Source organism: Triturus cristatus, chromosome 12, assembly GCF_964204655.1.
Source record: "Triturus cristatus chromosome 12, aTriCri1.1, whole genome shotgun sequence".
Taxonomy (NCBI): domain Eukaryota; kingdom Metazoa; phylum Chordata; class Amphibia; order Caudata; family Salamandridae; genus Triturus; species Triturus cristatus.
The window spans coordinates 586274998-586288415 of record NC_140595.1 but is presented as its reverse complement, the minus strand read 5'-3'; positions in this window follow the sequence as shown (position 1 = coordinate 586288415).

Genomic DNA, 13418 nt, shown 5'->3' with positions numbered 1-13418 from the left:
ATAGTCTGGCGGATGGAAGGGGAGTCGGCCTCACCCTCGGAGCTCGGTTAGGCTGCGGCCATCTTGCTTGGCTGCTATCCATGCCCCCTCTCTCAAGTGGAATTTTTGGGCTTCGTACTTTCCCCTGATGGAGTTTCTATGGATGAAACCAAGGTAAAGACAATCAATGAATGGCCATCTCCTCGAAATGTGAAACAAGTGCAGAGTTTCATTGGTTTTGCCAACTTTTACAGACATTTTATTGAAAACTTCTCAGAAAAGATATCTCTGCTAACTTGTTTGCTGAAGAAAGGGGCCAAGTTTGATTGGACCGCCGAAACTGAAGAAGCCTTTAGTGGATTAAAGAAGGTTTTTACCTCAGCGCCAGTGCTTTTGCATCCCAACCCAGAAGAGCCTTTCTGTGTTGAAGCCGATGCTTCCAATTTGGCAATAGGTGGAATTTTATCTCAGAGAGACAGATCCACCGGTCAGCTTCATCCAGTTGCTTATCGGTCCCGAAAGCTGGCTCCCGCTGAGTTGAATTACTCCATTGCCGATAAGGAGTTATTGGCAGTCAAGGATGCTTTTCAGGAGTGGAGGTACTACCTGTTAGGCGCTCGACATGAAGTTACTGTGTTCACAGACCATCGGAATCTCCAGTTTTTAAAATCTGCTTGAACTTTGACCCCCAGACAGTTGCGTTGGTCATTATTTTTTGCAGACTATAACTTTGTGTTAACTTACAAACATGGTTCCACCAATGGAAAAGCCGATGCCTTGTCGCGTTTGGATACAGGAGAAGATTTTCCGATCTTGGAAAAAGAACTGATAATTCCAGAGGAGAAGATAATTGGAGTAATTCTGTTTCCGGAGTTTGAAGAGCAGTTAAATCAAGTCCTAGCTTCCTTTAATCTTGCAGATTGGGTCAAACAGGAAGAGAATAGCGAGATTAAGAATGGCCGACCTTATTTTAAAGGAAAACTTTTTATTCCCGATGTAGAGCTTCAAACAATGGTAGTTCAACATTTTCATGATGATTTGCTGGCTGGACACAAGGGAGTTAAGAAGACGCTGGAATTAATTCAACGTGAATTTTGGTGGCCGTCCATGGAAGCTCAGGTGGGACAATATGTAGCCTCTTGTGAACAGTGTTTAAAGGGAAAATCTGTTAGAATGGCTCCACAAGGTATATTACTACCCATGCCCCCGGCTCCTTATCCGTGGCACACAGTCTCTATGGATTTCATTGTAGAATTACCTTCTAGTCAGGGCTTTCCCGTCATTTGGGTGGTGGTGAGCCATTTCACAAAGATGAGTAATTTCATCCCTTTAAAGTCAATTCCAAATGCTACTCTTTGGGCGTCCCTGTTCACACAACATGTAGTTAGACCACATGGAATTCCCAGGGTGGTAATTTCTGACCGGGGCCCCCAATTCATCTCTCATTTTTGGAGATCATTTTTAAAAAGACTGGACATTGATTCTCGTTTGTCTTCCAGTTTCCATCCCGAGACTGATGGTCAAACGGAGAGAGTCAATCAGGAACTGGAGCAGTACTTGCGATTGTTCCTGATGGATCATGAAGGGGAGTGGCCAGATATAATTTGGGCAGCAGAGTTAGCTTATAATAATGCAGAGCATGGTTCTACAGGTTACACTCCTTTCTATTTAAACTCAGGTAGACATCCCAACACATTTGTAGGAAAACAAGAGAGTGAGGTTCCAGCTGTGGAGGAAGTAGTTCAGAATCTTCAAGAGGCTTACCAACAAGCTACAGACAATTTAATCAAGGCCAAGACTTCTTACAAGAAACAAGCCGACAAGAGGAGGCGTTCCAGTCCTATTTATGAACCAGGGGAGGAGGTCTGGATTTCTACACAAAATCTGCGTTTAAAAGGAAACCGGAAGTTTCAACCAAGATTCATTGGTCCTTTCCTAGTGGAAAAAATAATAAATCCAGTTAGTTTCAAGATTCGACTTCCACAGAAACTTAGGTTCCACTCAGTGTTTCATGTCTCCTTACTAAGGAAGAGTCCACCGAATTTAAGAAAGAAGAGTCCTCCTATGCCAATTCAAGTACAGTCAGAGGAAGAGTTTGAGGTTAAGCGAATTGTAGATTCTAAAATTAAGAAAGGAAGATTGTTCTATTTGGTGGACTGGAAGGGTTTCGGTCCAGAAGAGAGAAGTTGGGAACCAAAGAACCATTTGAGGGCTCAACGATTGATTAGAGAATTTCACAGGAGAAACCCTAATAAGCCCAAGGAGGGTGAGGGAGGAGTTTTGGTGGGGGGTACTGTCAGGACTGCTCAGTGTAAGCCACTCATTAGCCTAAAGTCCCTCCCAGTTATTTGCAAGATCCATAATATTCGTAATTTCAGACCGATTAAATACTTACTAAACCGTTGGTCTTCCTATTTGGTTCAAGGACGACTGATTCATTCACAGCGGGATTTCAAGATGGCCACTGGCATTGAGCAGTGAGGTTGCCGGTCTAGTGTTTACCCCCTTTTCCCAGCACAGCTGTGCTCGCGAGTACGCTCGCGGCAAACTGCGCACTTCAACTGAGGTATTCTGGAAAACGGTTGTATTGCTCTTTGCGGCGTTTTCGTGTTTGAGAAGGTTTCCAGGTAGTGAGTATACCGGTACATTGGGCGGTAAGATTGCTTCCGCGGCTGCGGTGAGTAGGTTGTTACCTTTGAAAATAACGAAGGTTTCCTTAAATACATGCTAAGACATTTGAAGCGACTTCAGTCAGGGCTCAGATGCTGACAGCACATCGGGTTAGGTGTAAGTTCTTAGAAGAGGGAGTTCTAGTTCACGAGCCTGTGTAAACTTACCTGTCAGTCTTTCACGGACTGGGTGACATCTTTACAGAGACTGTGTTTCCTTGTGATAAGTAATTGAAGAGATATGCAGAACTACATAATCCAACAAAAGAGCTTATAGAGAACATTTATTAAGAAAAGGCGATTAGTATTGAGAGAAGAGTAAAATCTGAAAGGTCAACAAGTAGGTGTAATTATGTATATATATATATATATATGTATAAAGATACTTACCAACAATTGTCAAGTCCTCGCTCTCAACTGAATGGAACCTTGGAGCTTCATCAACGTGTAGAGATTCGACAGCTGAAAACTAAGGAGAAATATGTTAACAGCTGCATAAGGTGTTTGCAAGGTAGTAGACAGATAAGGAGACTGAAAGATTTAGTTAACTGAGAGGGACCAGAGACACAAATCTAATCTTGTGCTTGCATTTCTATCTAGTACTCTACCTACCAAGAGAACCACTGAGTAGCAGAGACCATATTTAGGAAAACAATCACACAAGAGAATAGAAAGCCATCTAGTTAGGACAGGTAATAATTATTTTGGGGTTTTGTATACGACTAGAAATGCATTGTATAGTGGCTAAAGAAGTTTTTTCTTGCAGGGAGGCTCCACAGGAATAGTAGCAGTCCTGTCCAGCAGAAGAAGACTTGGCGTTTCTCTTTTCTTCCCAATCCCCTTTCCCCCCTCTAGCTGCCAGGGTATATATTACTCAGGTAACGGAGTTGGGGAATGGTGGAACAGTCATCGGCTCCTGCGGAAGTCTGAAGTTCTGGGACAGGTACTTGACAGCCATTAAGTAGGGGTCGGGGAGGGCTGGACAGCTGGGAGGTGGGAGCGGGGAGGGGAGCTGGATTGGGCCAGTCGCACTGGTCGTGCTGGGGGGGAGGGGCCACTGGGGCAGCAGCGGCGGGGAAAAACAGGCTGAAAAAGGCAAAGGATAAAGGCAAAAAGAGAGAGAAAAGTGCACATAAGGCAGCAAAAGTGCAAGAAAGAGTGGAGGAAAGACACAGAGGACACAGAAGGAGAGTGAAAGGGGGAGATTGAGATGAGGGTAAAAACGAGTGAAAAACGGAGGAAAGACCCAGAAGGAGAGTGAAGGTGGGAGATAGAAGTGAGGGAAAAAAACGAGTGAAAAAGGAGAGAAAAAGCGGAGCAGGAGAATGGAGACCGAGGTCCACTGGACCACCAGGGATGAGGCACAGGTGAAACTTGCGGGTGGAGGAGGGCCTCGAACACCAACACTCGAGAGTGCAGGGGCTCGGTAGAAGGCCTCACTTAATGGTGGAGCTGCGAGGGAGAGAGAGGAATTTCACTGACAATGAGTCAGTGGTCTTGCTCTGATGGTCTGAAGAACACCAAGGAGGACCAGCGGGCAAGTACATATTTTATTTTAAATGTTATGACCCCACTGACAGGCAGTGTGAGAGATTTGCTCTGCCTTCAGGCTCAACTCCAGAACTCTTAGTCGGGGCCCATTATAAACACTGTTTATAATGACCCATGATTGAGAGCTTTGGTTTTGACCCTAAAGACATTCTGACTGTCTCACAGTGGCTCTCAGTGGGGCAAAATGATTGATTTGCTTGCCCCACCACTTACGCTTGTTACCAGCCACCAGTGTTTGTCTGAAGAACAGAGGAGTCAGCAGATGTATTAAATGTTTACTCTTGACATGGGGTGGGACTAGACTGCTGGAAAGAGGGATAGGAGTTCTTAGAAATTAAGTGGGGAGTTTAGAAAAATAATGAACACTTACTTGAAAGGGTAAATTCAATGACAGTGTACAAAGAATGGAGTTAGGAGCAGGAAAGAGTGTACGAATAATTCACAAAAGGAATGATGAGGTACATAGGGAAATTAAAACAGATTTCTTTACAAGCACTTGAAAAACACCACCCTCCTGATTATGTACAAACCAAAAAAATAAACAGTGATAACCACTGATTGTTACAATTTTTTAAAACATTGGAAAACACTGAAAACTCCCATCCAGAATTCACAACGAATAGCAATTGAAAATAGGGAAGCCTACCTCAGTAACAAATGAAAATGTAGTGTAAGGTACGGGCAGGTACAAAAGGAAAATACACCCAGAGAAGAAATATATTTTGTGTGTGTATTTGGTTATGGTTTTGGCCAAATGTGCCTCATTTAACTTATTAGATAAAGAGTACAGAAAGCTAGAAAATAGCTTGCGGTTGCAAAGGCACACACAAAGCACTAGATAAGATGAAGAAAAGGTCAGAAAAACCTAATAACTAGAAACTGGATAAATGGAAAGTTTTTTTTAAATATATGAAAGCAATCCATAGTGAGCAAGCATAGAGCTAATAGGCACAAAAGGAAAATACGCTCAGAGAAACAATATTTTGTGTGTGTATTTGATTATGGTTTTGGCCAAATGTGCCTCATTTTACTTATTAGATAAAGAATAAAGAAAGCTAGAAAATAGCTTGGGTCTCTAAAGGCACACATAAAACACTAGATAAGATGAAGTAAAGGTCAAGAAACCCTAATAATTAGAAACTGGATAAAAGGAAAGGGTTTTTATTTATATATGAAAGCAATCTAGAGAACAAGCATGGGCAAAGCTAATAGATCTCGTCTAGCTGTCATGTACCCGCTTTGTCAATGTTTTTTTCAATATGTTGCATAGTATGGTATGATGTGGTATGGCATGACATTGTATTGTTTGGTATTGTCTGTAATTGTATGATATGGCCTGTCATTTTGTAGTATCGTATGGTATGGCTTGTCATTGGATGGTATGTTATTGTACGGCCTGCCATTATATAGTTTGTTATGGTGTTGTATGGTATGGTGTGTTATTGTATGGTATGATATGATATAGTATGTCATTCTATAGTATCAGATGGTCTGGCCTGTTATGGCATGGTATGGTATGGTGAGTCACTGTATCATATGTAATGATATGGAATGTCATTGTATAATATGGGATGATATGACCTGGTATTGCATAGTATGATATGGTATGGTGGGTCATTGCATAATATGGTATGTTCTGTCACTGTATAGAATGGTATGGTTAGAGAAATTAGAACTGCTGCTTTCTTCACGCTAGTATTGAAATACTCCAAGAAGCTAGGCGCACCTGCAGACATGTGGAGAAGAACTGGAGAAACACCAAGACAACCGAAAACCACACCACCTACAAGGACGCCATGACGGAGTACCACAACCAAATCAGAGCCACCAAGAGGAACTTTAGCCACAACAAAATCTTCACCAACTCCAAAGAACTTCTCAACGTCATTCAAAAATTCACCAACCCATGCAGCAAAGCCACAGACATCACCCCATCCCAAGACCTCTGAAACAAGCTTCGTACCTACTTCCACCTCAAGATCAAAAACCTCTACAACTTTGTCGACCATCCACCAGGCGCCACAGACGGCCCTCTGCCCCTCCACCCCCAGAGACACCAGCCAGCCCACCATCTCCAACTGGACACCAATCACAGCCGATGACACTGCCTCCACCATGAAAAGCATCCACTCGGGGGCCCCCACCAACCCCTGCCCCCCTTACATCTACCACAGACCTGCGGCCGCCATCGCACCTGAACTACAATGCTCCATCAACACCATCTTCAATAAAGGCACCATCCCAGACGACTGGAAGTGCGCAGAAGCCAGGCCCCTGCTCAAGAAGCCCATGGCTGACCCCACCGACCTCAAGAACTATCGGCCCCTCCCGCTCCTCCCCTTCGCGGCCAAAGTCTCTGAGAAAACATTCAACAGTAAACTAACGCGATTCATCGAAGAGAACGCCTTCCTCGACCCGTCCCAATCAGGATTCCGAAGCAACCACAGCCCAGAGACCGCCCTACTCGCCACCACAGAAGACATCCGCACCCTCCTGGACCAAGGCCAGTCCGCAGCCCTCATCCTACTCAACCTATCAGCGGCCTTCGACACCGTCTCCCACCGCACACTAGCCACCAGACTACACAACGCAGGCATACAAGGAACAGCCCTGGACTGGATCTGATCATTCCTCACCGGAAGAAGCCAAAGGATCACACTGCCACTCTTCCTCTCCGACCCCACAAAAATCTCCTGCGGAGTCCCACAGGGATCATTACTGAGTCCGACCCTCTTCAACATCTACATGACCCCCCTCGCAGCCATCGTCCGACAACACAGCCTCAACATCGTATCCTACGCTGACAACACCCAACTCATCCTCTCCCTCACCATAAATCCCACCACCGCCAAGCTCAACTTCCACAAAGGAATGCAAGACGTCGCAGTCTGGATGTCCAACAGCTGCCTAAAGCTCAACGCCGAGAAGACAGAGGTCCTCGTCCTCGGTACCACCCCATCAGCATGGGACAGCACATGGTAGCTGACCGCCCCTTGGAAGCCCACCTACCCCCTCAGACCATGCCAAGAACCTTGGCATTATACTCAACTCATCACTCAGCATGAACTGCCAGATCAGCGCCGTCACCACCAGCTGCTTCAACACCCTCCGCAAGACCTTCAAGTGGATCCGCCCTGAGTCAAGGAAGACAGTCACCCAGGCACTCATCACCAGCAGACAGGACTACGGAAATGCACTCTATGCCGGCATCAACAAATTCCTACTCCGCAAACTCCAGACAATAAAAACACTGCCGCCAGACTCGTCCTCGGAATCCCCAGGCACAAACAAATCACCCAGCACCTACGGAGACTCCACTGGCTCCCCGTGGAGAAAAGAGTCACCTTCAAAATCCTCACTCATGCTTACAAATGCCTACACAACAACGGACCCAAATACCTCAATGACAGAATCAACTTCCACGTACCCAAAAGAAACCTCCGATCCTCCATCCTCACATTGGCCAAAACCCCGTGCATCCACAGAGTCAGAGCAGGCGGAAGATCCTTCTCCCACATTGTAGCCAAGACCTTGAACGAGCTACCAGCAGACATTAGACGAGCCCCCTCCCTGAACACCTTCAGGAAAGCCCTCAAGACCTGGCTCTTTGGCTAGACTGGATCGACGGACCCCCCCCCTCAGCACCTTGAGACCCTCACGGGTGAGTAGCGTGCTTACAATTCCCTGATTGATTGATTGAAATATAATTGCGAGGTTGCATAAATTTGCACTGCACACCAAATTTGACTGAGCAAAAATGTGTCATTTTGCACCGATGAATGGGTGCAAATGTCTTCCACTGGGTGGTCAGCTCATACGCCAATGCACACATGTGCGTACTTGAAACTTCAAATGAAAAAAAAAGAAGGGACCTAAGGAAAATGTCATTCAGAGTTGTCATGTGTGCCAAAATAGTTTGCAAAAGAAGGAGCCATCAAATTTCTGTAACAATTAATAGGGTTCATGCAGACCCGTGGGGGTTAGGAGAGGTTAAGTGATTTACATTTGGTGATCTCATATTGCTCCATTGTAAGGTGTGAGTGGCCCACTGAGCCTCGCTTTTTAGGTCTCGCTGAGTCAGCGCACAAGCGCTGCTCGGAGAGACTTTAGTAGGTGAGTTTTCAAAGTGCTGCTGGCTGGCGACAAGCTTGCGTTCACGCGAGCGTGCATGCGGCGAACCGCCAGCCTTCAGCGCCATCTGTCTGTCCTCTTGCTTGCTCCCTGCCTCCGGTCCTCCCCCCGCTGCTGCGCGTGCATCCATAGTGTGCTTTAGAGTGTCATCGCGATCACTTTCGCTTTCAGAGTGATCGCGATCACTTTCGCTTTTACGGCCGCGTGCCGTTACTTTTACTGCTGCGCGGCCAATGCTTGTTGCGTACGGTATTGCATTGCGTGGTAGTGGTACTTTTTCTCTTATATAAAACCAGTGGCTGGGCAGTGATTTATTTATAACTCTTACATATTTACCAACTTCTGAGTCTGTAACCCCCACAGCCCTTCCTGAGTGAGCTTTGGGCTGCTCACCTTTGCTCCCTGAGGGTTGAGTGCTTTTGGTGTTATTTGGCGCTTTGTTTTGGGCACAGTGACAGGGTAAGGCCCCAGGACATCCGTGATAAAAGTTTTGGTTACAATTTTGCACCTCACCAGCCCTAGGACTCCTGAAAAGAATTCCCTTAAGCTTTAAATATCATCATTTGATAAAACATGACTTCGGAATGATGTTATAAAATCGGTGACGGGAGCCGCACCTGGTTTTATATTCTCTCTCATTTCTTTGATCTGTTTCTCTTCCATTCTCGCCTCCTCTACCCCTCTCACTCTGTCTCTTTCGCTCCTCATTTCCTCTTTTTCGCGCTCTCGCTCCCTCCCCATTTCTCGGCCTCTTTGGCTCTCTCACATTTTCTCTGTCTCCCCGTTCCACTCTCATCTCTTCCCTTTCTACCTCCTTCTCACACCTTTATCTGGTTCTCTCTTTCTCATTATGTGCTCCTCTCCCCCTTTCTCCTTCTCCATCTTTTCCTTCAACACTCTTTCTCGTCTCTTTCCACCCCTTTCCCTCTCTTCTATCTCGCTCTATCGCTCCTGTTTGTCTCTTTTTCTTCATAATCTTCTCCCTCTCTCTTCCACCTGGCCCATTCTCTATTTCTCCATCTTTATCTCCGCCTCCATCCCCTCTCCATTTCCATCCATCTCTCTCTTCCCTTTCCCATCTTTCCTCATTTCTCCCTTTCTCTGTTCTCGTTTTCTCCCTCCCTCGCTTCCTCTCTCCCTCCCTCGCTTCCACTCTCCCTCCCTCGCTTCCTCTGTCTCTCACTTTCATTCTTTTCTCTCGCTCTCTCTCTCCCTCACTTTCGTTCGTTCTCTCTTTCTGTCTCTCTCTCCATCACTTTCGCTCTCCCCCTTTTTTCTGTCTCGCCATCACTTTCATGCTCTCTCCCTTTCTTTCTGTCTCTCTCCATCACTTAAACTCTCTCTCCCTCGCTTTCTGGGTCTTTCTCCATCTCTTTCGCCCCCCCTCCTTCTGTCTCCCTTTGTCTCTAAATCAGTTGCTTTCCTTCTCACTCTCTCTCTCCCTCTTTTTATGTATCTCTGTCCATCAGTTTCGCTCTCCTCTCTCTTTCTGTCTCTTTACACCACTTTCTCCCTCTTTGTTTCTCTCTCTCTTCATCAGTTTCGCTTTCTCTCCATCACTTTCGCTCTCCCCCTCTCCTTGTGTCTCTCTCCCCTACACTCTCGCTTTCCCTTTCTCTCTGCCCTTCTCGCTTCCCTTCTCCCTTCTGCCCACTCCCACCCCTTTCCAGATCTCTCTCTAGCTGCTTTCCTTCCCCCTGCCCGCTCTTTCTCTCACAACACAATGCTCAATTAAACGGCCGCCAGCCCGCCCGCCTGCGTCTAGGCTCAGCTCACTCCTGCTTACTTTGAAGACAATCCCTCAAGAAGAAACAAGCATTGAAAATGCAATAGGTCTCGCCTTTGATTAAGTTAAAGCCATTTGCTTTGCTAAATGGTATTGTATAGGAAAGCAAATGGCTTTAACTTTTTAATGCTTGTTTAATATCACATCAGCTTGCACTGAAGGCCTTGGAGGTGTCCATTTCCCATCACAAATCCATGCCTACAAAAATTGAAATGTAAAAGCAATGATCAGCCGAGGGGAACATCGAAAACATATATGGACCAACATGAGCGCCCTGTGCCACAGATTCATAATCTACCAAAAACCTGGGATCTTTACATGCAGGTTAAACCAGAGAGCTTAATCTTTTCCATCTGATATGCACAGAGCTCACCACTCCAGATTTATTAGTCTCATTACTGAATTTATGATGGCAAAAAATATTACAACTAACAGAATGCATCTTGGATGTTGATTTTAAATCTGCACAACTTGGTTGCCTGCACTTGTTCAACAGGCAGAGACAGCGTTAGCTCCACATCCTGTGATTCTGGGCAAATCACTTAGGGGCCAGATGTACGACCGTTTTTTGCATGCGCAAACAGGTTTGCGAACCCGTTTGCACATGCAAAAACATATTGAGCCATGTACATAGCCTATTTAGCGAGTCGCAATGTTTTTGCGACTCGCTAAATAGGTTTTGCGACTCGCTATTTGGAAGGGGGTTCCCTTCCAAATAGCGAGTCTCAAAACAATGTACTAATGTTTTGCGACAGCAATTGCGGTTGCAAAACACTCACAATTACCACCTACTTCAAGTAGGTGGTAATGCATTTGCAAATGGGAAGGGGCCCCCAGGAGACCCCATCCCCTTTGCAAATGCATGCGAAATATTTTTTTAAGGGCAGGCAGTGGTCCCAGGGACCACTGCCTGCCCTTAAAAATGAAACGAAAACGTAATTTTTTTTTTTTTTAAATGCATCCAGTTTTCCTTTAAGGAAAACGGGCTGCATTTAAAAAAAAAAAAAGCTGCTTTATTAAAAAGCAGTCCCAGACATGGTGGTCTGCTGAGCCCAGCAGGCCACCATCCCTGGGAGGGCTGGCATTCACAATGGGCTCGCAAATTGCGAGAGGCTCATTAATATTAATGAGCCTCGTAATTTTTCTACCCCATTGGGAATAGCAAAACAGTTTAAACACACTGTTGTACATTTCATTTAGCGCCTTGTAATTTGCGACTCACAATGTTTCGCAAATTGCGAGGCGCTAAATGAAAAGGTCTTACATCTGGCCCTTAATCTCTCTGTGCCTAAAAAAAAATGAATGTGAACTTGAGTAATGTAATTGGAGCTCATGTAAAGCGCTCCAATAGCTTTGGGTCCGGTCAACGTTGTGCTATATAAAAATGCCATAAAAAAGGAAATAGTACCTCAATCACAGCGCGAGCAGTGGAGGGACACTAATTAAGATAAATCAATCTGTACTTGGTCCATGTGCCACGGAAAGGAAAGGATGCAGGAAGTTACACCTCGCACGTGCTGTCGAATTAGAAGGCAGCAGAGAGAAATAATGATGCCAACGAATGGTAAGTAAGCCGATTTGTAGATTAAAAAAAAAAAAACAATAGGTCGCCAAGCGGCATTGCATGCGTGCTGCCAGCAGGATTGACCTCAAAAGGCCTCAAAAACATTGCAATTCAAATATACACAAGGTTAAGACAGTAGGAAAACTAGGAATCTGTACCAGATACACAGGGGCTCTCTGGTAGGATAGGCACTTCGAAGAAGCGTGCAGCTGCCTGATCTCAAATCATTGATGCCCCAGCCCCCCTATATCAAATGCCAAGCACCGAAAAATGTCTTGCGCTCAGACAAAGCACTGGACTCATTAACACCTCAGAGTGGATTTTAACAATTTGCTGGCCTTCCTTTTCATGGTAAGAAGTCAAAAATGTGAATACTTTACATAGAATGATTGGATTGTTTTATTTCGGAGATATATAATACAGTCAGGAGACTGAATCCCTTTACGATGAAGAGAAACAGGACATATTTTTCTCAAGTTATTTGTTAAAGTATACAGACATCCTTGGAATAGGAACAAGCCAACAAATGCCGTTTACTGGCATGTTACTGCAATTAGCGAACACGGTTTTAGTAAAGGACAAATCACTTTATTGCACATGCACTTTCTATGTAAAATTGGTAGGCTTTCTCCTGTGCCCAACTTCTCCTGACGAGGCGGTGCTCTGGGGAGGTTACTATGTATGGATATGCTTTTCCACTTGCATACATTTTATACATCGTGTTTTATTAACATTTGTATTTTGTCATTAGAGGACGCATTTTTATTCTTTTTTCTCTTCGACGTGCCCTCTATTTTTCAGTAGACAACAAAGTGTACATTGATAGCTGGGACGCAGGGTTGTGACTGGAGTGTCAGGGGTTACACAGGTGCTACTAACCGGATCACGCTTGAAAATTAAATCATGTCAACAGAGGAAGCCAGAGTGTCAGCACTCTGCCACTAGCACAACTCAACCCCAGGAGACTGATGTCTAGCTCAGAATGGATGACGAGAGCTTGTTTATACCCTACGAAAGTACACACCGACCAGAGTGCTTGGCGACCCCTTCCACCGGTCACTGACAAAGCAAGCACATAGGAAAGCTGAACCGAAGGCTTGGAGCCAATGCATAAGCAAGGTCAGCTGAGAATGTGTGGGAAACGCCGCCATTTTGGGCATCATCTATATTATCTGCCAATGAGCAGTGTTTTGTTGTCCAAGCAGAGTCGGCCTTTGCTAGGATAGCGCCCTGGGCAGAAGGCAGACCTGCCAACTCACACGGTAGCACCATGTGTCACACGGTTTTGGCTCCCTTCACACATTCACCCGGTGAGGAGCCAAATCACACGGTGCCAGGGAAAACCTCTGTAAACAGTAGATTTCAAGTTCTTTTTCAGCGGCAGTAAGCAGCCGATGTCTATTAAGAGGTTTGACAACACCCTGGGACATCGGTGACAGCCTTAACTACCCTTTGTTTTAGGTTTTTTGGGGGCTTGGAGAGGGACAGAGTGCCTCTTAGGTAGTTCTCGGCATGAGGCCCTGCTGCCACTTCAGACGGTGAAACCTGTTTGTAAGTTGGCAGGTATGAGAAAGAAATGTGGCTCCTTCACTACTGTTGTTGAATAACAAGAGGTAGCAGGGCTTCCCTGTCATATTCACAGGTTAGCTCCTGACTGATAACATCGCAGCAGTAACTGGCCTCTGAAAACAAACATCTCCGCACCGCCCCAGCACACCTGAAACATTCACAGTTCAGG